The following is a 21,621-nucleotide window of genomic DNA, read 5'->3' as shown; positions in this document are numbered from 1 at the left end:
GCTGCTAATGCGAAGTTCCTTGCATGGAAGTTAGGTGGCCTGCAGAGTTTGGACTAGAACAGAGGCATCCTGTACGGCGCAGGTAAGACCACGTGCGACCGGCACGGCTCAGATAAGAATACACGAGCCTGCCTAGCTCAGATAAAAACACAGGCCCCCTGTATGGCTCAGCTAAGAACACACAAGCTTGCGCGGCTCAGATAAGAACACACAAGCCTGCGTGGCTCAGATAAGAACACACAAGCCTGCATGGCTCAGATAAGAACACACAAGCCTGCATGGCTCAGATAAGAACACACAAGCCTGCATGGCTCAGATAAGAACACACAAGCCTGCATGGCTCAGATAAGAACACACAAGCCTGCATGGCTCAGATAAGAACACAAGCAATCTGCACAGCTCAGATAAGAACAAGTGAGACTGCACGTCTCAGACAAGAACACACAAGCCTGCGTGGCTCAGATAAGAACACAAGCAATCTGCACAGCTCAGATAAGAACATACAAGCCTGCATGGCTCAGATAATAACACAAGACTGTGTGGCTCAGATAAGAACAAACAAGCCTGCGCAGCTCAGATAAGATGTAGGAAGCTGGCTCTGTATATACTATATCAAAGTGAGATATAGGGGGTCATTCCGACCGGCGGGAGCACCGCCAACAGGCTGGCGGTGCTCCCCAGGGTATTCTGACCGCGGCGGTTCAGCCGCGGCCAGAAAGGGAAAACCGGCGGTCTCCCGCCGTTTTTCTGCTGCCCTGTAGAATCCTCCATGGCGGCGCAGCTTGCTGTGCCGCCATGGGGATTCTGACCCCCATACCGCCATCCTGTTCCTGGCGGCTTCGGCCGCCAGGAACAGGTTGGGGGTATGGGGTGTCGTGGGGCCCCTGGGGGCCCCTGCAGTGCCCATGCTAATGGCATGGGCACTGCAGGGGCCCCCGTAAGAGGGCCCCACCCTGAATTTCAGTGTCTGCTTAGCAGACACTGAAATTCGCGACGGGTGCTACTGCACCCGTCGCACATCCTCCACTCCGCCGGCTCCATTCGGAGCCGGCATCCTCATGGAGGGGTGTTTCCCACTGGGCTGGCGGGCGGCCTTTTGGCGGTCGCCCGCCAGCCCAGTGGGAAACCCAGAATACCCGCGGCGGTCTTTTGACCGTGCAGCGGTATTCTGGCGGTTCCCTCCAGGCGGGCGGCTCCCGCCGCCCGCCGGGGTCAGAATGACCCCCATAGTGTGCACAGTGTCCCAGGGTTCCCCAGAGGCTTGACAGAGGCAATAATAGTGGTAGGCATATCTTGTTGTGCTCTGCTTTGTTAATTTTCCTGTATTTCGTTTTTTAAAGTGTTTTTTTTCCGTTTTCTGCATTGTGTATTTCTGCCCCTGTGCCCTTTCTGTATTCCGCTTCGTTTTGAGTCTGTTTGTTGTGCTCGCCTGTTTTTCCAGCTGGCTCTCGTCGGTCTCCTTTGCCCTGCCGCTGCGTCCCCTGCGGCCCCGCCCCCCTCGCACACCCATTGGCCCTCCCTCCTGCCTCCCAGATGCTCCACCCTCCCACCTCTCCCTCCTAATGGCGCCCGCTGCGCGGAGCCCTGTGTGACCCCCTGACCTGGTTCTGGCCACGAGTCCACTTGGCTCCACCAGCCTGCCTCCGTGCCTCTGACCCTGCTGACTGCCTCCAGGATTGAAGTTCGAGGCCTTCCACCACCCGCAGGCACCTACTGGCGCCTCATCCCTGGTGCCTAGTGGTAGGCATATCTTGTTATGCTCTGCTTTGTTAATTTTCCTGTATTTCGTTTTTAAAAGCTTTTTTTTCGTTTTCTGCATTGTGTATTTCTACCCCTGTGCCCTTTCTGTTTTCCACTTTTTTTGCGTCCGTTTGTTGTGCTCGTCCGTTTTTCCAGCTGGCTTTCGCCGGTCTCCTTTGCCCTGCCGCTGCGTCCCCTACTGCCCCGCCCCCTTGTGCATCCATTGGCCCTTCCCTCCCGCCTCCCAGATGCTCCACCCTCCCACCTCCCCCTCTTAATGGCGGCCGCTCCAGAGACAAGCCTGTCTGCGCCCATCCGCGCCTGGCCCGCACCCAGTGCCAGTCCCCCTAGCCTCCGCTACCCCGGCTCCCTGAGGCAGCATTACTCCTCCACCAAACTTCACACCCTCAACCCAGGACAGCACCCCGCCTGCGCCCAAGATAGCCCCAAGCACACACACGGACCTTTCACATGTCATGCATGCCGCTTCTCCTGCACCCCCACAAACACCAACAACACTAACTCGCTCCACACCAACAACACTAACACGCTCCACACCAACACTAACACGCTCCACACCAGCACTAACACGCTCCACAACAATACTAACACGAACCGCAACAACAGCCCCCGCAACCACCTTTACTGTATACTCCTAAACACCTGCTCCGTCCACAAGCACGCCATCGAGCTATGGGACTTGATCACAACACACTCCCCTGACATCGCCTTCCTCACGGAAACTTGGATGAACGCCTCATCAGAACCCGAAATAGCCATCTCAGAAGGCTACAAAATCTCTTGTAGAGACCGTATTAACAAACCAGGAGGAGGCATCGCCATCATACATAAAAGCACCATCAAGATCACCAACACCCACGTCACCCTAGACAGCGCAGAACACCTACACTTCTTAATTTACATAAACGCCAACACCACCCTCAGAGGAACCCTCATTTACAGACCACCAGTACCCCACCCCCCTTTCTTTGACGCCATCGCTGATACCATCAGCCCCCACGCCCTCACCTCCACAGACTACATCCTCCTTGGTGACCTCAACTTTAACCTGGAAAACACCCACAACCCTGCTAGACAACCTCACAAACCTAGGACTCAAACAACTGGTCACCTCACCCATTCACTCAACAGGACACACGCTGGACACAATTTTCACCACCAGCAACCACATAACATTCACACACACCACCGAACTCCACTGGACCGACCACCACTGCGTCCATTTCTCCTTCACGAAACCCCCCCACCCACTATCGACAACTCACCACACCCTACCGAATGTGGGACAAGATCCCCATAGAACACCTGAACGCTAAGCTCACACAAGCTCCACCCCCCCATCAATGACCCAAACACCGCTGCTCACAACCTCACACAATGGCTTACAACTTGCGCAGACTCCCTCGCCCCACTGAAAAGTAACAACAACACTGCTACATCAAGACCGCACCCAGGTTCACCACTGAACTCCAAGCGTGAATGCCGCAAAACCGAGAAAGCTTGGCGCCAAGAACCCTCCATGACCAACATCTCCACCCTCAAAACCATCATACTCAAACACCACCAACTCATCCGGACTACCAAAAGGGCTTACTACAAAGAACGCATACATAGTAACTCACATAACAGCAAGGAACTCTTTACCATCATCAAAGAGCTCACCAAACCCAAATCCTGCACCATCGACCCTCACACACAAAACCTTTGCAATTCCCTCTCCAACTACTTTCACCTCAAAAGTTTAGACATACACAACAGCTTCACACCATCTGCACCCACCATCACCACCGACATGACCAACAACACCAACCCCCCACTCCAACCAACTGCACACATGGACCCCTACCGACGATGAAGAAATAAAAAAAAACATGAACTCCATCCACTCAGGTTCCCCCACAGACCCCTGCCCCCACCACATCTTCAACAAGGCCAGCCCACTCATTGCTCCCCAGCTCCGCGCCGTAATCAACAGCTCCTTCGACGCCGCCATCTCCTCAGACACCTGAAAGCACGCCAAAGTCACCACACTCCTCAAAAAACCCATAGCAGACCCGGAAGACCTTACAAACTACCGCCCCATTTCTCTTCTCCCCTTTCCCGCCAAGGTCGCTGAGAAGATAGTGAACGCCCGTCTGTCTCACTTCCTAGAGGGAAACAACGCACTCAACACCTCCCAGTCTGGATTTAGCAAGAACCACAGCACTGAGACTGCCCTCAACGTCTGCACTGACTACATCAGAACCAGAGTTGACAAGGGCGAGACCGCCACACTCATCCTCCTGACCTCTCCGCAGCCTTTGACACTGTTTGCCACCAAATCCTCCGCGCACGCCTGTAAAGAAATGGCTCCCTGTTGCAGTTACCCCCCACTTTTTGCCTGATACTGATGCTGACTTGACTGAGAAGTGTGCTGGGACCCTGCTAACCAGGCCCCAGCACCAGTGTTCTTTCACCTAAAATGTACTTTTGATTCCACAATTGGCACACCCTGGCATCCAGGTAAGTCCCTTGTAACTCGTACCCCTGGTACCAAGGGCCCTGATGCCAGGGAAGGTCTCTAAGGGCTGCAGCATATCTTATGCCACCCTGGGGACTACTCACTCAGCACAGACACACTGCTTGCCAGCTTGTGTGTGCTGATGAGAACAAAACGAGTAAGTCGACATGGCACTCCCCTCAGGGTGCCATGCCAACCTCACACTGCCTATGCAGTATAGATAAGTCACCCCTCTAGTAGGCCTTACAGCCCTAAGGCAGGGTGCACTATACCATAGGTGAGGGCACCAGTGCATGAGCACTATGCCCCTACAGTGTCTAAGCAAAACCTTAGACATTGTAAGTGCAGGGTAGCCATAAGAGTATATGGTCTGGGAGTCTGTCAAAAACGAACTCCACAGCTCCATAATGGCTACACTGAATACTGGGAAGTTTAGTATCAAACTTCTCAGAATAATAAACCCACACTGATGCCAGTGTTGGATTTATTTAAAAATGCACACAGAGAGCATCTTAGAGATGCCCCCTGTATTTTACCCAATTGTTCAGTGCAGGACTGACTGGTCTGTGCCAGCCTGCTGCTGAGAGACGAGTTTCTGACCTCATGCGGTGAGAGCCTTTGTGCCCTCTGAGGACAGAAACAAAGCCTGCTCTGGGTGGAGGTGCTTCACACCTCCCCCCTGCAGGAACTGTAACACCTAGCAGTGAGCTTCAAAGGCTCAAGCTTCGTGTTACAATGCCCCAGGGCACTCCAGCTAGTGGAGATGCCCGCCCCCCTGGACACAGCCCCCACTTTTGGCGGCAAGTCCAGGAGAGATAATGAGAAAAACAAGGAGGAGTCACTGGCCAGTCAGGACAGCCCCTAAGGTGTCCTGAGCTGAGGTGACTGATTTTTAGAAATCCTCCATCTTGTAGAAGGAGGATTCCCCCAATAGGGATAGGAATGTGACCCCCTCCCCTTGGGAGGAGGCACAAAGAGGGTGTACCCACCCTCCGGGCTAGTAGCCATTGGCTGCTAACCCCCCAGACCTAAACACGCCCTTAAATTTTGTATTTAAGGGCTCCCCTGAACCTAAGAATTTAGATTCCTAAAACTACAAGAAGAAGAAGACTGCCGAGCTGAAAAACCCCTGCAGAGGAAGAACAGAAGACACCAACTGCCTTGGCCCCAGACTTACCGGCCTGTCTCCTGCCTTCCAAAGAAACCTGCTCCAGCGACGCTTTCCAAGGGACCAGCGACCTCTGAATCCTCTGAGGACTGCCCTGCTTCAAGAAAGACAAGAAACTCCCGAGGACAGCGGCACTGCTCCAAAAGAACTGCGACTTTGTTTCAAGGAGCAGATTTAAAGACCCCTGCAACTCCCCGCAAGAAGCGTGAGACTTGCAACACTGCACCCGGCGACCCCAACTCGACTGGTGGAGAACCAACACCTCAGGGAGGACCCTCCGGCGACTCCGAGTCCGTGAGTAAGGATAAGTTACTTACCTGTAAATCCTAGTTCTCTTCCAGGGGTATCCTCATCAAAGTCATAAACATTGAATATTCCCGCCCTTGTGCGGGGACCCCGGAGCATATATATAAAATACATACATATTATCATGTATAAAACAGCAATGCAGGCTATAATCATAAATAGGCTAAAATGCTTTATTTCTATGCAAGTTTTTTTTTTTTTTTTTTTTTTATATTATAAAATCACAATAGATCATAAATATCTACCTAAGCCCCCAAAAACTGGACTTAGGGAAGTAAACAGCAGTAAATAGCAGAGAAAAATAGAAAAAACTACATTGAAAAACAATGAAGCATTCTTAGCCAATAGGCTGCATGCAGGTTAACACAGGAGAACCATAAAAACTTTGGCACCGTGCCTTTAAGACCCTGAGCACCTCCAGTATCCCACCATGCCTCAGGGGTGAAGGGAAGGTGACAGTTGGTTCACAGTTAGGTCAGTACTTTTTTACGGTGACAATCTGTGTAACTGATCAGAAAGATAATCTGTCCTGCACTTCCAGGAGACTTGAGTCCGGGGAGGAGGGTGGGTTGTTTATGACTTTGATGAGGATACCCCTGGAAGAGAACTAGGATTTACAGGTAAGTAACTTATCCTTCTCTTCCAGGGGATCCTCATCAATAGTCATAAACATTGAATAGATTAGCAAGCCCATCCCTAAACTCTGCGGACTGTCTGAAAGAAGTGCAGGAAAAGATATATATTCATGCAAATAGATTTCTAAGAGAGGCCTGCCCCACCTGGGCATCCGCTCTTGCATCCGAGTCTAAACAGTAATGCTTAGTAAAGGTATGCACAGACTTCCATGTAGCAGCCTTACAAATCTCGGAAATTGGTACATTGTTAAGGAGGGCAGCAGTAGCCGCTTTTCCCCTTGTGGAATGCGCTTTTGGCCTAGCCAGTAATCTCTTATTAGCCAGTTGGTAAGAGTTAACAATACAAGACACAATCCATCTTGATATCGTTCGTTTAGACGCTGCCTCTCCTGTTCTTAAATGACCATAATTTAGAAACAAATGGTTAGAATGTCTAATCGGTTTTGTTTTGTCCAAATAGAATTTCAGCACTCTTTTCAAGTCTAAAGAGTGTAATGCTTTCTCAGCCGGAGTCTCCGGCTTGGGAAAGAAAGTCGGTAAAGATATAGTCTGATTGATATGGAATTCTGACACCACCTTCGGAAGGAAAGATGGGTGAGTTCGCAGAACCACTCTATTATCGTGAAAAACCGTGTACGGTTCTCTGCAAGACAGAGCCTGAATTTCGCTGACCCTCCTCGCTGAAGTAATGGCCACCAAAAAAGCCGTCTTCCACGTAAGGTGCTGTAAAGAGGCCTTTTGGATAGGTTCAAAAGGAGGGCCCATAAGTTTTGACAGGACTACATTCAGTTCCCATGGAGGAGAAGGTCTCAAATGGGAGGAAAAACCTTTTTCAAGCCTTCTAAAAAATCCTTGACTACAGGTATCGTAAAGAAGGATTCCTGAGAAGGCGACTTACGATACGCTGTAATTGCAGACAAATGAACCTTAATAGAAGATACCTGCAGACCAGACTTCGCCAGATGAAGTAAATAGGACAGTATGACGTCCTCCTGAGCTCGTATGGGATTTATACCTTGTTGAGAGCACCAGATGTAAAATCTCTTCCACTTAAAAGCGTAAGAACGCCGCGTGGAAGGTCGTTTTGACTCTTTCAAGATGCTCATGCACTCCTGTGAGAGCCCTAGGTGCCCATACTGTAGGAATTCAGGAGCCATGCTGTCAAGCTCAGAGAGGGAAGGTTGGGATGTAGGATTCTGCCTTCCATTCTGCTCAGGAGATCCGGTCTGCACGGCAACCTCCTGTGAGGTCTTTCCGATAAGTTGAGTAGGTCCGTGTACCAGAATTGGCGGGGCCATTGTGGCGCTATCAGAATCATTCTGGTTCTGGAGTTGTAAAATTTGTTGATTACTGCCGGTATGAGGGGAATCGGTGGAAAGGCGTAGAGAAATGTCCCTGACCAGTTGATCAACAGGGCATTCCCTTGAGATCCCGGACGGCAGAACCTGGATGCGAAGTCTGGGCATTTCTTGTTTGTTTCGTCTGCAAAGAGATCCAACTGGGGTCGACCCCATTGATCGAAGATGTCCTCGACGACTTCGTCGTGTAGGACCCAGTCGTGCGCGTCTTCCAGATGTCTGCTCAGGAAATCTGCCTCTACGTTTTGCTGACCTGGCAGGTGTACCGCTGTGATAGACATTCCCCTGGCCAGGAGCCAATGCCATATCGTTTGGGATTCTCGAGACAGAGGTAGTGATCTTGTTCCCCCCTGTTTGTTCAGGTAATACATTGTGGTTGTATTGTCTGTCTGAATTAGGATAGATTTCCCCTGAATCAATGGAGAGAAAGATTTGAGAGCCAGATGGACTGCTCTGAGTTCCAGTAGATTTATGTGATAGTTCTTTTCCTTGTCGGACCACAGACCCTGAGCTTGGAAGGAACCCAGATGAGCACCCCAACCCTGAAGAGACGCATCCGTTACCAGAGTGTCGACTGGAATTGTCTGGTGAAACGGAGAACCTATCGACAGGTGAGGTCTGTGCATCCACCATTGTAGTGATTGAAAAGCCACTGCTGGTAGTCGAACTCTGTCCTCCCAGTGACCAGTCTTTTGGCTCCAATTGTTCTCTAATGCCTCCTGAAGGGGCCTCATGCGTAGCCTGGCATTCGGGACAATGAAGATGCATGAAGCCATGGAGCCCAGAAGCGATGTCACCTGACGAGCTGTAGGTGCATCGGCTGTTAATAGTTGTTGACACTTCCTGTGGATTGATAAAAGTCGTTCCTCCGAAGGATACACTCTTTGGAGCTCTGTGTTTAGTATCGCTCCCAGGTAGTGGAGGTTTTGTGTTGGAATCAAGGTTGACTTGTCGTGGTTGATTTGAAGACCTAGAGACTCGAAAGTTCTTAGAACGATATCTCGATGTTTTCTCGCCTGATCCGGAGATGAGGCCTTCACTAGCCAGTCGTCCAGGTAGGGGTAGACGAATATTTTTTGTCTTCGAAGGTGTGCCGCTACCACTGCTACACATTTTGAAAAGACTCGGGGTGCAGACTTCAGGCCGAATGGAAGGACTCTGAATTGGTAGTGCTGTGACGCTATCTGGAAACGTAAAAATTTCCGATGTTTGGTTGCTATTGGGATGTGAAAATATGCATCCTGTAGGTCGATGGAGCACATCCAGTCTCCCTGATGCAGTTGCGGGACAATCTGGTGAAGGGCTAGCATCCTGAACTTTTGCTTTCTTATGTACTTGTTCAGGAGCCGTAAGTCCAGAATTGGCCTGAAGAGGCCCTGTTGACCTTTTTTCGCCACCAGAAAGTAACGGGAGTACACCCCTTTTCCTTTTTGTGCTGGAGGAACCTTTTCTACAGCTTTCTTTTGTAGGAGTGTGAGAACTTCCTTGCGTAGCAGGCTGAGATGAGAAGGAAAACACCTTGCTGGCGGCAAGTGTGGAGGAGGTTTTTTGAAAAGGAGAGAATAGCCATGTTCGACAATATTGAGCACCCATTTGTCTTTTGTGATGGAGTGCCACTCGCGAAGATGATGCGTAACACTTCCCCCCACCGGAGTGGTGCACAGTGCTGAGGGAAGCAATGCCTCATTGCTTTGATGGTGTCTTTGCTGTAGACTGTTGAGGTCTACTTGACCCTCGGTCTCTTGTGGGTCTACGCGCCTGAAACAGGGTACGTCCCTGTCGTTGTTGTGGCCTCTGAGACCAGTGAGGGGTTTGAACCCTCTGCTGGAATGGTCGTCTGTCATACGGCCTGTACCTCCGCCTGAAGTCTTTTTTACGTTCCAGGCCCACTGCCCTCATCGTGTCGACTTCCGTTTTCATTCGGGCCATCTCTTCATCCGCGTGGGTACCGAACAACGAACTCCCGCTGAATGGGAGGTTCAAAATGCGCTGCTGTGCTTCCTGTTTCAGACCCGTGAGTCGTAGCCAGGAAGACCTCCTAGCGCAGATTCCGTGCGCATACCCATGCGCAGCCAAATCCGCCCCGTCCGCCGCCGCGCTGATGACCTGGTTAGATACTAGGCCCCCTTCCTGCAAGATTTCCTGGAAGTCCTGTCTATCTTCCCTGGGCAACTTTTCTGTAAATCTGTGGAGTGAGTCCCACAGAGAGCGGTCATATCTGCCCAGAAGTGCTGAGGCGCTGGAGACCTTCATAGCAGATGCCGCCGTACCGCACATCTTTCTCCCGAGAGAGTCTAGGTGTCTGCTCTCCTTATCCGGGGGGACTGTGGAAGATGATGCCACAGAGTGTGTTTTTCTGGCTGCGGCTAAGATCACAGAGTCCGGTGGCGGATCCTTCCGCAGGAATAAAGGATCTTGTTCCGGAGCTTTGTATTTCTTTTGAATCCTAGCCGGGGCAGACTTGAGAGTGGCTGGAGACAGAAAAGTGTCCATAGTCGGTTGCAGCAAACCCGGTACTAGTGGCAGCAGTTTTCTCGAGACTGATCTGTGTTGTAGGGTCTCAAAGATAACTGAGGATGAGGTGGCCGGCTCCGGTACCTCAATATTTAGCTTCTGCGCTCCCCTTAGAAGAACCTCATTAAAAGTGGTGATATCATCCACCGGGGAAATCCTAGCAGGTGGAGAATCTGTCAGTGTGGGGGAGTAGCGCCCAACCGACGATCCTGAAGAAGACCAAGAAGGTGATCTTCTGCGTGGTGTTCGTGACCTGGTTCTCCTTCGGGAACGGGACCTGCTCCGAGAGGCTGTAGCAGAGTGTGCAGGTCTTGTGGTCGGCTGACGAGAAGCAGAACGAGCCCGTCCTGCTCTAGCTGTAGGCGATGGCGTTCTCGGTAATGAGGCAGTAGGAGAATACATCCTAGAGTATTGTGAATCCGGGGATGCTGTCGGTCTATTCAGGCTCTCTAACCATCTGGGTGATAGAGTGATGGGAGAAACATGCCCCGATGCTCTGGACTGGGATGATGCACTCCTTATAGAGACCACCGGTGAGGGAGCTTTGTCCGCTGGCTCTACTGCCTGTGACACAGCTGAAGGTTGTGTCGACGTCGATTGTATCCTCGACGTCGAAGGTTGCGATGGCTGGTCTGTTCTCGACGTCGAAGGTCTTGACGTCGGAGGTCTTGCCGTCGAGTGTCTTGACGCCGATCGCCTATCGCGGGACCTGGACCTACTCGCCGTCGTGTGTCTCGACGTTGAGTGGCGAGTGGTCTACGGCGGATGTTCATGCCGTCGAGGTGTTTTTGGTGTCGTGTCCTTCGACGCCAAGGGGTGAGACGTTCTCGACGGCGAACGGGAGCGCCGGAGATGGCTCGACGCCGAACGGCGGCCTGCCGTCGACGGAGATGTACCCCTGTGTCCACGCTTCGACGTTTTGTCCCTCGACGTCGGTCTGGTCGCCGTCGACGGCGATCTATGCCGGTGAGACGGTGGTGCCGATGACGTCGATGGAGAACAAACAGGCACAATCCTACCTGTCGACGTCGATCGGGCCATTCCTTCTGCTGTAGGTCTGGGAAGTGAAGAGGATGTTGACTTTTTCCTCTCCTGAAGCCCATGTAGCCTGATCTTCTCTCTGTCTTTGAGAGTCCTCCTTGACATGTTCTTACAATACTTGCAGGTGTCAGGACAGTGACTCTGTGGCAGGCAGACAATACACAGAGAGTGTGGGTCTGACTGGGCTTTCTTCTTCCCACAAGAAGGACATTTTACAAAAAGAGATGGCATTTTCTGTCAAAAAAGACTTCCAAACTCAGACAAAAGATGTTATCTGTCGAGTAAACAGGAAAAACACTATTTTTAAGGATTTTTCTGAAGAAAAACTCAGAAAAACTGAGAGCTCAATGCTCCAGGATCCTCTCAGAAGAAGCCGGAAAAAAGAACTGACCTAACTGTGAACCAACTGTCACCTTCCCTTCACCCCTGAGGCATGGTGGGATACTGGAGGTGCTCAGGGTCTTAAAGGCACGGTGCCAAAGTTTTTATGGTTCTCCTGTGTTAACCTGCATGCAGCCTATTGGCTAAGAATGCTTCATTGTTTTTCAATGTAGTTTTTTCTATTTTTCTCTGCTATTTACTGCTGTTTACTTCCCTAAGTCCAGTTTTTGGGGGCTTAGGTAGATATTTATGATCTATTGTGATTTTATAATATAAAAAAAAAAAAAAAAAAAAAACTTGCATAGAAATAAAGCATTTTAGCCTATTTATGATTATAGCCTGCATTGCTGTTTTACACATGATAATATGTATGTATTTTATATATATGCTCCGGGGTCCCCGCACAAGGGCGGGAATATTCAATGTTTATGACTATTGATGAGGATCCCCTGGAAGAGAACCAAAGTTGTCCCCCCTGAGCCCCCACAGCGACGCCTGCAGAGGGAATCCCGAGGCTCCCCCTGACCGCGACTGCCTGAACTCCATTTCCCGACGGCTGGAAAAGACCCTGCACCCGCAGCCCCCAGCACCTAAAGGAACGGAACTCCTGTGCAGGAGTGACCCCCAGGAGGCCCTCTCCCTTGTCCAGGTGGTGGCTACCCCGAGGAGCCCCCCCCTGGCCTGCCTGCAACGCTGAAGAGATCCCTTGGTCTCTCATTGATTTACATTGAAAACCCGACGCTTGTTTCTACACTGCACCCGGCCGCCCCAGTGCCGCTGAGGGTGTACTTTTTGTGTGAACTTGTGTCCCCCCCGGTGCCCTACAAAACCCCCCTGGTCTGCCCTCCGAAGACGCGGGTACTTACCTGCTGGCAGACCGGAACCGGGGCACCCCCTTCTCTCCATTGAAGCCTATGTGTTTTGGGCACCTCTTTGACCTTTGCACCTGACCGGCCCTGAGCTGCTGGTGTGATAACTTTGGGGTTGCTCTGAACCACCAACGGTGGGCTACCTTGGACCCAAACCTGAGACTTGTAAGTGATTTACTTACCTGACAAAACTAACAAAAACTTACCTCCCCCAGGAACTGTGAAAATTGCACAGTGTCCACTTTTAAAACAGCTTATTGTGTTTTATGTAAAAAGTATACATGCTAATGTAATGATTCAAAGTTCCTAAAGTACTTACCTGCAATACCTTTCAAATGAGATATTACATGTAGAATTTGAACCTGTGGTTCTTAAAATAAACTAAGAAAAGATATTTTTCTATAACAAAACCTATTGGCTGGATTTGTCTCTGAGTGTGTGTTCCTCATTTATTGCCTGTGTGTATGTACAACAAATTCTTAACACTACTCCTTTGATAAGCCTACTGCTCGACCACACTACCACAAAATAGAGCATTAGTATTATCTCTTTTTGCCACTATCTTACCTCTAAGGGGAACCCTTGGACTCTGTGCATACTATTCCTTACTTTGAAATAGTGCATACAGAGCCAACTTCCTACATTGGTGGATCAGCGGTGGGTTACAAGACTTTGCATTTGCTGGACTACTCAGCCAATACCTGATCACACGACAAATTCCAAAAATTGTCATTAGAAATTGTTTTTGCAATTTGAAATTTTTCTAAATTCTTAAAAGTCCTGCTAGGGCCTTGTGTTAGTCCCTGTTAGCATTTCCTTTTAGAGTTTAAAAGTTTGGTAAAAGTTTGAATTAGAACCTAGAACTAGTTTTAGATTCTTAAAAAGTATTCCAACTTTTAGAAGCATAATGTCTAGTGCAGAGATGAATGTGGTGGAACTCGACACCACACCTTACCTCCATCTTAAGATGAGGGAGCTAAGGTCACTCTGTACACTAAAGAAAATAGTAATGGGCCCCAGACCTTCCAAACTACAGCTCCAGGAGCTTTTGGCAGAGTTTGAAAGAGCCAACCCCTCTGAGGATGGCAACACAGAGGATGAGTATAGTGACTTGGAGGGTGATTCCCCCCCACCAGTCCTATCTAGGGAGGACAGGGCCTCTCAAGCCCTGACTCCACAAATCATAGTCAGAGATGCTGGTTCCCTCACAGGAGGGACCAACCTCTCTGAAATCACTGAGGATAACTCCAGTGAAGAGGACATCCAGTTAGCCAGGATGGCCAAAAGATTGGCTTTGGAAAGACAGATCCTAGCCATAGAAAGGGAAAGACAAGAGATGGGCCTAGGACCCATCAATGGTGGCAGCAACATAAATAGGGTCAGAGATTCTCCTGACATGTTGAAAATCCCTAAAGGGATTGTAACTAAATATGAAGATGGTGATGACATCACCAAATGGTTCACAGCTTTTGAGAGGGCTTGTGTAACCAGAAAAGTAAGCAAATCTCACTGGGGTGCTCTCCTTTGGGAAATGTTCACTGGAAAGTGTAGGGATAGACTCCTCACACTCTCTGGAAAAGATGTAGAATCCTATGACCTCATGAAGGGTACCCTGATTGAGGGCTTTGGATTCTCCACTGAGGAGTATAGAATTAGATTCAGGGGGGCTCAAAAATCCTCGAGCCAGACCTGGGTTGATTTTGTAGACTACTCAGTGAAAACACTGGATGGTTGGGTAACTGGAAATGAAGTGCATGACTATGTTGGGCTTTATAATTTGTTTATGAAAGAACACATTTTAAGTAACTGCTTCAATGAAAAGTTGCATCAGTATCTGGTAGACCTAGGTCCAATTTCTCCCCAAGAATTGGGAAAGAAGGCAGACCACTGGGTCAAGACTAGGGTAACCAAAACTTCCACTGGGGGTGACCAAAAGAAAGGGGTTACAAAGCCTCCACAGGAGAAAGTGGGTGACACTAGAAACAAAGAAAAAGAGTCCTCTGTAGGCCCCCAAAAACCAGACCAGGTGGGTGGGCCCCGAGACACAACCCAAAACAAAGGTGGGTACCAGGGTAAGAACTGGGATGCCACTAAGGCATGGTGCCATAACTGTAAACAGACAGGACACCACACCAAGGACACTTCTTGTCCCAAAAACAAACCCCCTAGCAAAATCCCAGGTGTGACCAGTGTAGCCATTGGGGATGACTCCTCAGATGAGGAGGTCTTCATAGCCTTCAACTGGAAAAAGGGCCCAACAGGTGAGTTGGAGATTCCAGAGGGAAGTAGACACTTCCACCACCTACTGGTGAATGGAATCCCAGCCACTGCCCTGAGAGACACTTGTGCCAGTCACACTATTGTGCATGACAGGCTGGTGTTCTCAAACCAGTACATTCCAGGTGAGACTGCCAGAGTAAGAGTTAGCCCAGACAGGGTCACTGATAGGCCTGTGGCTTTTGTGCCCATAGAAGTGGGTGGGACTTTTAGCTGGAGAAGGGTGGTAGTCAGTACAGACCTCCGCCTTGATTGTCTCCTTGGAAATGACTACCCAGAGGTTAGTCAGAGCCCAAGAGAGGAACTGGTCCAGTGCCAGTCCTCTCCCAAGGATTCTGGAGTGCCTGCCTCTGCAGTAAATGCAAGTAGGCCCCAGAAGAAAAAGAAAAGGAAACAGAGTAGGAAAGGTGGACAACCTTTAGCCAAGGTTCCAGCAAGCCAAGGAGATTCTGCTCCAGTAGGGGAGTAGTCCAACCTGACCCACAAGAAGTCCTGGCTAGTCAGGCAACTGTTAAGTCTGTGTGGGTGGCCCCTCAGCTAACAGAAGAAAGAGTGGAAAAAGGGTGTTTACTACAAGATGTGGTAACCCCCCACTCTAATACAGCAGACAGGCACCCTGAACCCAAAGAAGCCTGTAACTTAGCCCCTTCCCTTGTAGGTGAAGAGCTAAAGGTGTGGTTCTGGGCACTGACAGCTGTCAGTGGCCTCTGCTGGGTGTTAGCCTTTATGGCTGCACTATCCTTGGCATGGTGGTCAGACCCCATGCCAAATAGCAAGTTAGGCCCCCTGACCCTGTTGGTCATGGTGGGGTTACTCCAGCTCTGGGTAACCTCTTTGGGTAAGCTAGGGGTGACCCTGGCTAAGATAAGATTAGCAGAGGTGGATACCTCTAACCCCAAAATAGAGAGAATGGGTGAAGACATTAAAAGCACAGACAAGAGGCAGTTCAGATTAGGTCCTATCACTGTGGAAGTGGGTCAGTTCCCCAGAAGGAATGACCTGGACAGGAGGATGTAAGGCAGAGTAGGCCCTGCAACAAACCAGCCTATTTCCTCTACTCTTCCTCGCCTGACAGACTAGGAAGACTCTCCCAGCTTTGGCTGAGTCTCCTGGCCTGTGGGCTGGGGGGGGGCTTGTGTAAAGAAATGGCTCCCTGTTGCAGTTACCCCCCACTTTTTGCCTGATACTGATGCTGACTTGACTGAGAAGTGTGCTGGGACCCTGCTAACCAGGCCCCAGCACCAGTGTTCTTTCACCTAAAATGTACTTTTGATTCCACAATTGGCACACCCTGGCATCCAGGTAAGTCCCTTGTAACTCGTACCCCTGGTACCAAGGGCCCTGATGCCAGGGAAGGTCTCTAAGGGCTGCAGCATATCTTATGCCACCCTGGGGACTACTCACTCAGCACAGACACACTGCTTGCCAGCTTGTGTGTGCTGATGAGAACAAAACGAGTAAGTCGACATGGCACTCCCCTCAGGGTGCCATGCCAACTTCACACTGCCTTTGCAGTATAGATAAGTCACCCCTCTAGTAGGCCTTACAGCCCTAAGGCAGGGTGCACTATACCATAGGTGAGGGCACCAGTGCATGAGCACTATGCCCCTACAGTGTCTAAGCAAAACCTTAGACATTGTAAGTGCAGGGTAGCCATAAGAGTATATGGTCTGGGAGTCTGTCAAAAACGAACTCCACAGCTCCATAATGGCTACACTGAATACTGGGAAGTTTAGTATCAAACTTCTCAGAATAATAAACCCACACTGATGCCAGTGTTGGATTTATTAAAAAATGCACACAGAGAGCATCTTAGAGATGCCCCCTGTATTTTACCCAATTGTTCAGTGCAGGACTGACTGGTCTGTGCCAGCCTGCTGCTGAGAGACGAGTTTCTGACCTCATGCGGTGAGAGCCTTTGTGCCCTCTGAGGACAGAAACAAAGCCTGCTCTGGGTGGAGGTGCTTCACACCTCCCCCCTGCAGGAACTGTAACACCTAGCAGTGAGCTTCAAAGGCTCAAGCTTCGTGTTACAATGCCCCAGGGCACTCCAGCTAGTGGAGATGCCCGCCCCCTGGACTCAGCCCCCACTTTTGGCGGCAAGTCCAGGAGAGATAATGAGAAAAACAAGGAGGAGTCACTGGCCAGTCAGGACAGCCCCTAAGGTGTCCTGAGCTGAGGTGACTCTGACTTTTAGAAATCCTCCATCTTGTAGAAGGAGGATTCCCCCAATAGGGACGCCTGCAGAGGAAATCCCGAGGCTCCCCCTGACCGTGACTGCCTGAACTCCATTTCCCGATGGCTGGAAAAGACCCTGCACCCGCAGCCCCCAGCACCTAAAGGAACAGAACTCCTGTGCAGGAGTGACCCCCAGGAGGCCCTCTCCCTTGTCCAGGTGGTGGCTACCCCGAGGAGCCCCCCCCCTGGCCTGCCTGCAACGCTGAAGAGATCCCTTGGTCTCTCATTGATTTACATTGAAAACCCGACGCTTGTTTCTACACTGCACCCGGCCGCCCCAGTGCCGCTGAGGGTGTACTTTTTGTGTGAACTTGTGTCCCCCCCGGTGCCCTACAAAACCCCCCTGGTCTGCCCTCCGAAGACGCGGGTACTTACCTGCTGGCAGACCGGAACCGGGGCACCCCCTTCTCTCCATTGAAGCCTATGTGTTTTAGGCACCTCTTTGACCTTTGCACCTGACCGGCCCTGAGCTGCTGGTGTGATAACTTTGGGGTTGCTCTGAACCACCAACGGTGGGCTACCTTGGACCCAAACCTGAGACTTGTAAGTGATTTACTTACCTGACAAAACTAACAAAAACTTACCTCCCCCAGGAACTGTGAAAATTGCAGTGTCCACTTTTAAAACAGCTTATTGTGTTTTATGTAAAAAGTATACATGCTAATGTAATGATTCAAAGTTCCTAAAGTACTTACCTGCAATACCTTTCAAATGAGATATTACATGTAGAATGTGAACCTGTGGTTCTTAAAATAAACTAAGAAAATATATTTTTCTATAACAAAACCTATTGGCTGGATTTGTCTCTGAGTGTGTGTTCCTCATTTATTGCCTGTGTGTATGTACAACAAATGCTTAACACTACTCCTTTGATAAGCCTACTGCTCGACCACACTACCACAAAATACAGCATTAGTATTATCTCTTTTTGCCACTATCTTACCTCTAAGGGGAACCCTTGGACTCTGTGCATACTATTCCTTACTTTGAAATAGTGCATACAGAGTCAACTTCCTACAACGACGCAGGAATCTGACACAAGGCCCTGGACTGGCTCACCTCCTTCCTCGCCGAAAGAACCCAGATAGTCCGCCTTCCTCCCTCCCAGTCCCCAGCAACCAAGATCATCTGCGGGGTCGCCCAAGGGTCCTCCCTCAGCCCTACCCTCTTCTACATATACATTGCCCCGCTCCTCGACACCGCCAGATGGATGACATCAAGCCACCTCAATCTCAACTCCAACAAAACAGAAATCATCATCTTCGGCCCCAACAAGACAGTATGGGACGACTCCTGGTGGCCCACCGCCCTAAGACCACCCCCAACACCCTGCACCCACGCACGCAATCTCAGCATCATCTTACACTCATCTCTCTCCATGGCCCAGCAAATCAACACCATAACTTCCTCCTGTTTCAACACCCTTCGCATGCTACGGAAGACCTTCAAATGGATCCCCATAGAAACCAGAAAAACCGTCACCCATGCAGACATCAGCAGCAGATTAGACTATGGAAACGCCCTCTACGCTGGTACCACAGCCAAGCTTCAGCAGAAACTCCAACGAATCCAGAACGCAGCCGCACGTCTCATCCTGAACCTCCCATGCCATGAACACATCTCCGCCCCCCCTCAGATCCCTTCACTGGCTGCCCATCAGCAAAAGGATCATTTTGAAAGTCCTCATCCACGCCCACAAATCCCTCCACAACACTGGACCAGCCTACCTCAACGAACGAGTGAACTTCCACGCACCCACTCTTCTCCTCTGCTCTGCTGACCTCACCCTCGCCACAGTCCCTAGCACAACCTCCAGAGGCAGATCCTTCTCCTACCTCGCCTCCAAGACCTGGAACTCCCTCCGCACCAACCTCCGCAAGACCCAGGACCTCCTGACATTCAGAAAACACCTCAAGACATGGCTTCTCAAGCAGTAATTGGCACCCCCCCTCCTCCCCACCCAGCGCCTTGAGACCCTACCAGGTGAGTAGTGCACGTAATAATTTTTTTGATTGATTGGTCCCTGTCCTCTAAACCAGGATGGAGGAGTCTGCAGGGAGGGGGTCACCTCAGCTCTGGACAACTTAGGGGTGGCCCTGGCTGGGGTGGTCACTCCTCCTTGTTTTCCCTAACTTTCCCGCTGGACTTGCCACCAATAGTGGGGCTTTGTCCGTGGAGAAAGGCATCTCCACTAGCAGGAGTGCCCTGGGGCACTGTAATCTGAGGCTTGAGCCTTTGAGGCTCACCACCAGGTGTTACAGTTCCTGCAGGGGGAGGCGTGAAGCACATCCACCCAGGACAGGCTTTGTTTCAGACCACAGAGTGCACAAAGGCACTCACCCCATGTGGTCAGAAACTCACCTGAAAGTGGCAGGCTGGCACAGACCGGTCAGTCCTATACTAGCAGTTGGGCTAACATACAGGGGGCATCTCTACGATGCCCTCTGTGTGCATTTTTTCAATAAATCCCACACTAGCATCAGTGTGGGTTTATTGTGCTGAGAGGTTTGATACCAAAGTTCCCAGTATTCAGTGAAGCCACTATGGTGATGTGGAGTTCGTAATGACAAACTCCCAGACCATATACTCACTATGGCTACACTGCACTTACAATGTCTAAGAGTGGACTTAGACACTGTAGGGGACATTGCTCATGCAGCTATGCCCTCACCCATGGTATAGTGCACCCTACCGTAGGGCTGTAAGGCCTGCTAGAGGGTGACTTACATATGCCACAGGCAGTGATTTGTGGGCATGGCACCCCAGGGTGCCATGTCGACTTTGTTTTTTTCTCCCCACCAGCACACACAAGCCGCAAGGCAGTGTGCATGTGCTGAGTGAGGGGTCCCTAGGGTGGAATAATACAAGCTGCAGCCCTTAGAGTCCTCCCCTGGCCACAGGGCCCTTGGTACCATGGGTACCTTTCACAAAGGACTTAACTGTGTGTCAGGGCTGTGCCAATTGTGGGAACAAAGGTACAGTTTCAGGGAAAGAACACTGGTGTTGGGGCCTTTCAGTCAAAGTTGACATCAACACTAGGCAAAAGGTGTGTGTGGAGGGGGGAACCATGCCAACAGTGGCACTTTCCTATATAAGAATACAAGCAATCTGCACAGCTCGGATAAGAACATACAAGCCTGCATGGCTCAGAAAAGAACACAGGCATCCTGCACAGCTCAGATAAGAACACATGCGATTTGCACGGCTCTGATAAGAACACATACAACCTGCACTGCTCAGACAAGAGCACACAAGCCTGCATGGCTCAGATAAGAAGAGAAGCAATCTGTGCAGCTCAGGTATGAACAAAGGAGCCGGCATGCCTCAGGTAAGAACACTGGCAGCCTGCATGGCTTGGATGAGAATGCAGGAGCCTGCAAGGCTATGTTAATAACATAAACATTTTGTCACGTCCAAGAACACAAGCAGCCTGAACAGCTCAGGTAAGAACCTATGCAGCCTGCACTGAGTTACTAAGAACACAATCAGCCTGTAGGAAAGAAACTTATTCCAAGGGCTGTCAATTGCATGCACAAACCTATATCTTCACCTATGCCACAGGCTGTGTGACTGGGCTAAACGCGGTATGGGCAAAGGCATCTCATCCAGTTTTTTATGTGCAATAAGTCTGTGTTATACATGGCCATGCACTGGTCTGAGGTCTAACAATGCTTCATTGGAAATAAGAGATGTCCTTGGGATTGTTCATCCCTCTCCTTGTCCAGTGTTGACCTAGTGAAGAGGTGTCAAGAGTAGAAGTCACTCCATTGACAAGGCCCCCAGGAGCAGCAAAGTCCAACCCAAGCTGCAGCACTGCTGCCTGCATGGTGTATGTTATGGGCTGTTTAAAGCACTGTTTACCAAAAAAGGGCGTGCAAGCACTACAAAAGAAAGTGCATCATATTAATTTGTAAAATTAGGGGGGCCGAAAAAGCCAGGTCTTAAGTTTCTTCATGTACACAGTAAAAGAAGGAAAGGGTCTTAAACCAGCAAAGAGAGAGATCCACCATTTAGCTACCAGAAGGAAAACAAACTTCCTTCCAGCCCACATCTTGATTTAGGGAAAATTTTTGTCTCAGATAAAGATGGCCAATTTTGTGGACTACTCAGAATGCCGTTTACATAGCTGCAAACAAAGAGAATTCAGAATCGAAAGCTAATGGAGGTCTTGTATGTGAGAGGCAACTGACTGACATGAAGGCAACTTAATGGTATGAACTACCACTTTTTGAGGAGTCTGTAAGGAACTGGTTAGGCAGACACTGGTAAAGGTAGTTACCAGGATCCATGTGCACAATAATCAATGATTGAGTAACTGTTTTCTTAGCATGGTCATTAAGGGGTAATAAACATTTCCTCAGCATTTTAAGCAAGGAGAATCAATTGGTAGCTGAACTATTATCTTCATAAAGTAAGAGAGCTCATGTTCAAAGTGAATATAAAGTTTTCTTAAAAACAGAATAGACAGTAGAAGCCAACTCAGTAGGTCAGCAAGTATTAGAGCAAATGGAGTTTTGATGACCAAAACAAAGCACCTCAGTTTTTCCTCCATTAAGTTTCAAAGAGTTAGCTT

Source organism: Pleurodeles waltl, chromosome 12, assembly GCF_031143425.1.
Source record: "Pleurodeles waltl isolate 20211129_DDA chromosome 12, aPleWal1.hap1.20221129, whole genome shotgun sequence".
Lineage (NCBI taxonomy): Eukaryota > Metazoa > Chordata > Amphibia > Caudata > Salamandridae > Pleurodeles > Pleurodeles waltl.
The sequence above is the reverse complement of the archived record's forward strand: the minus strand, read 5'-3'. Positions refer to the sequence as shown.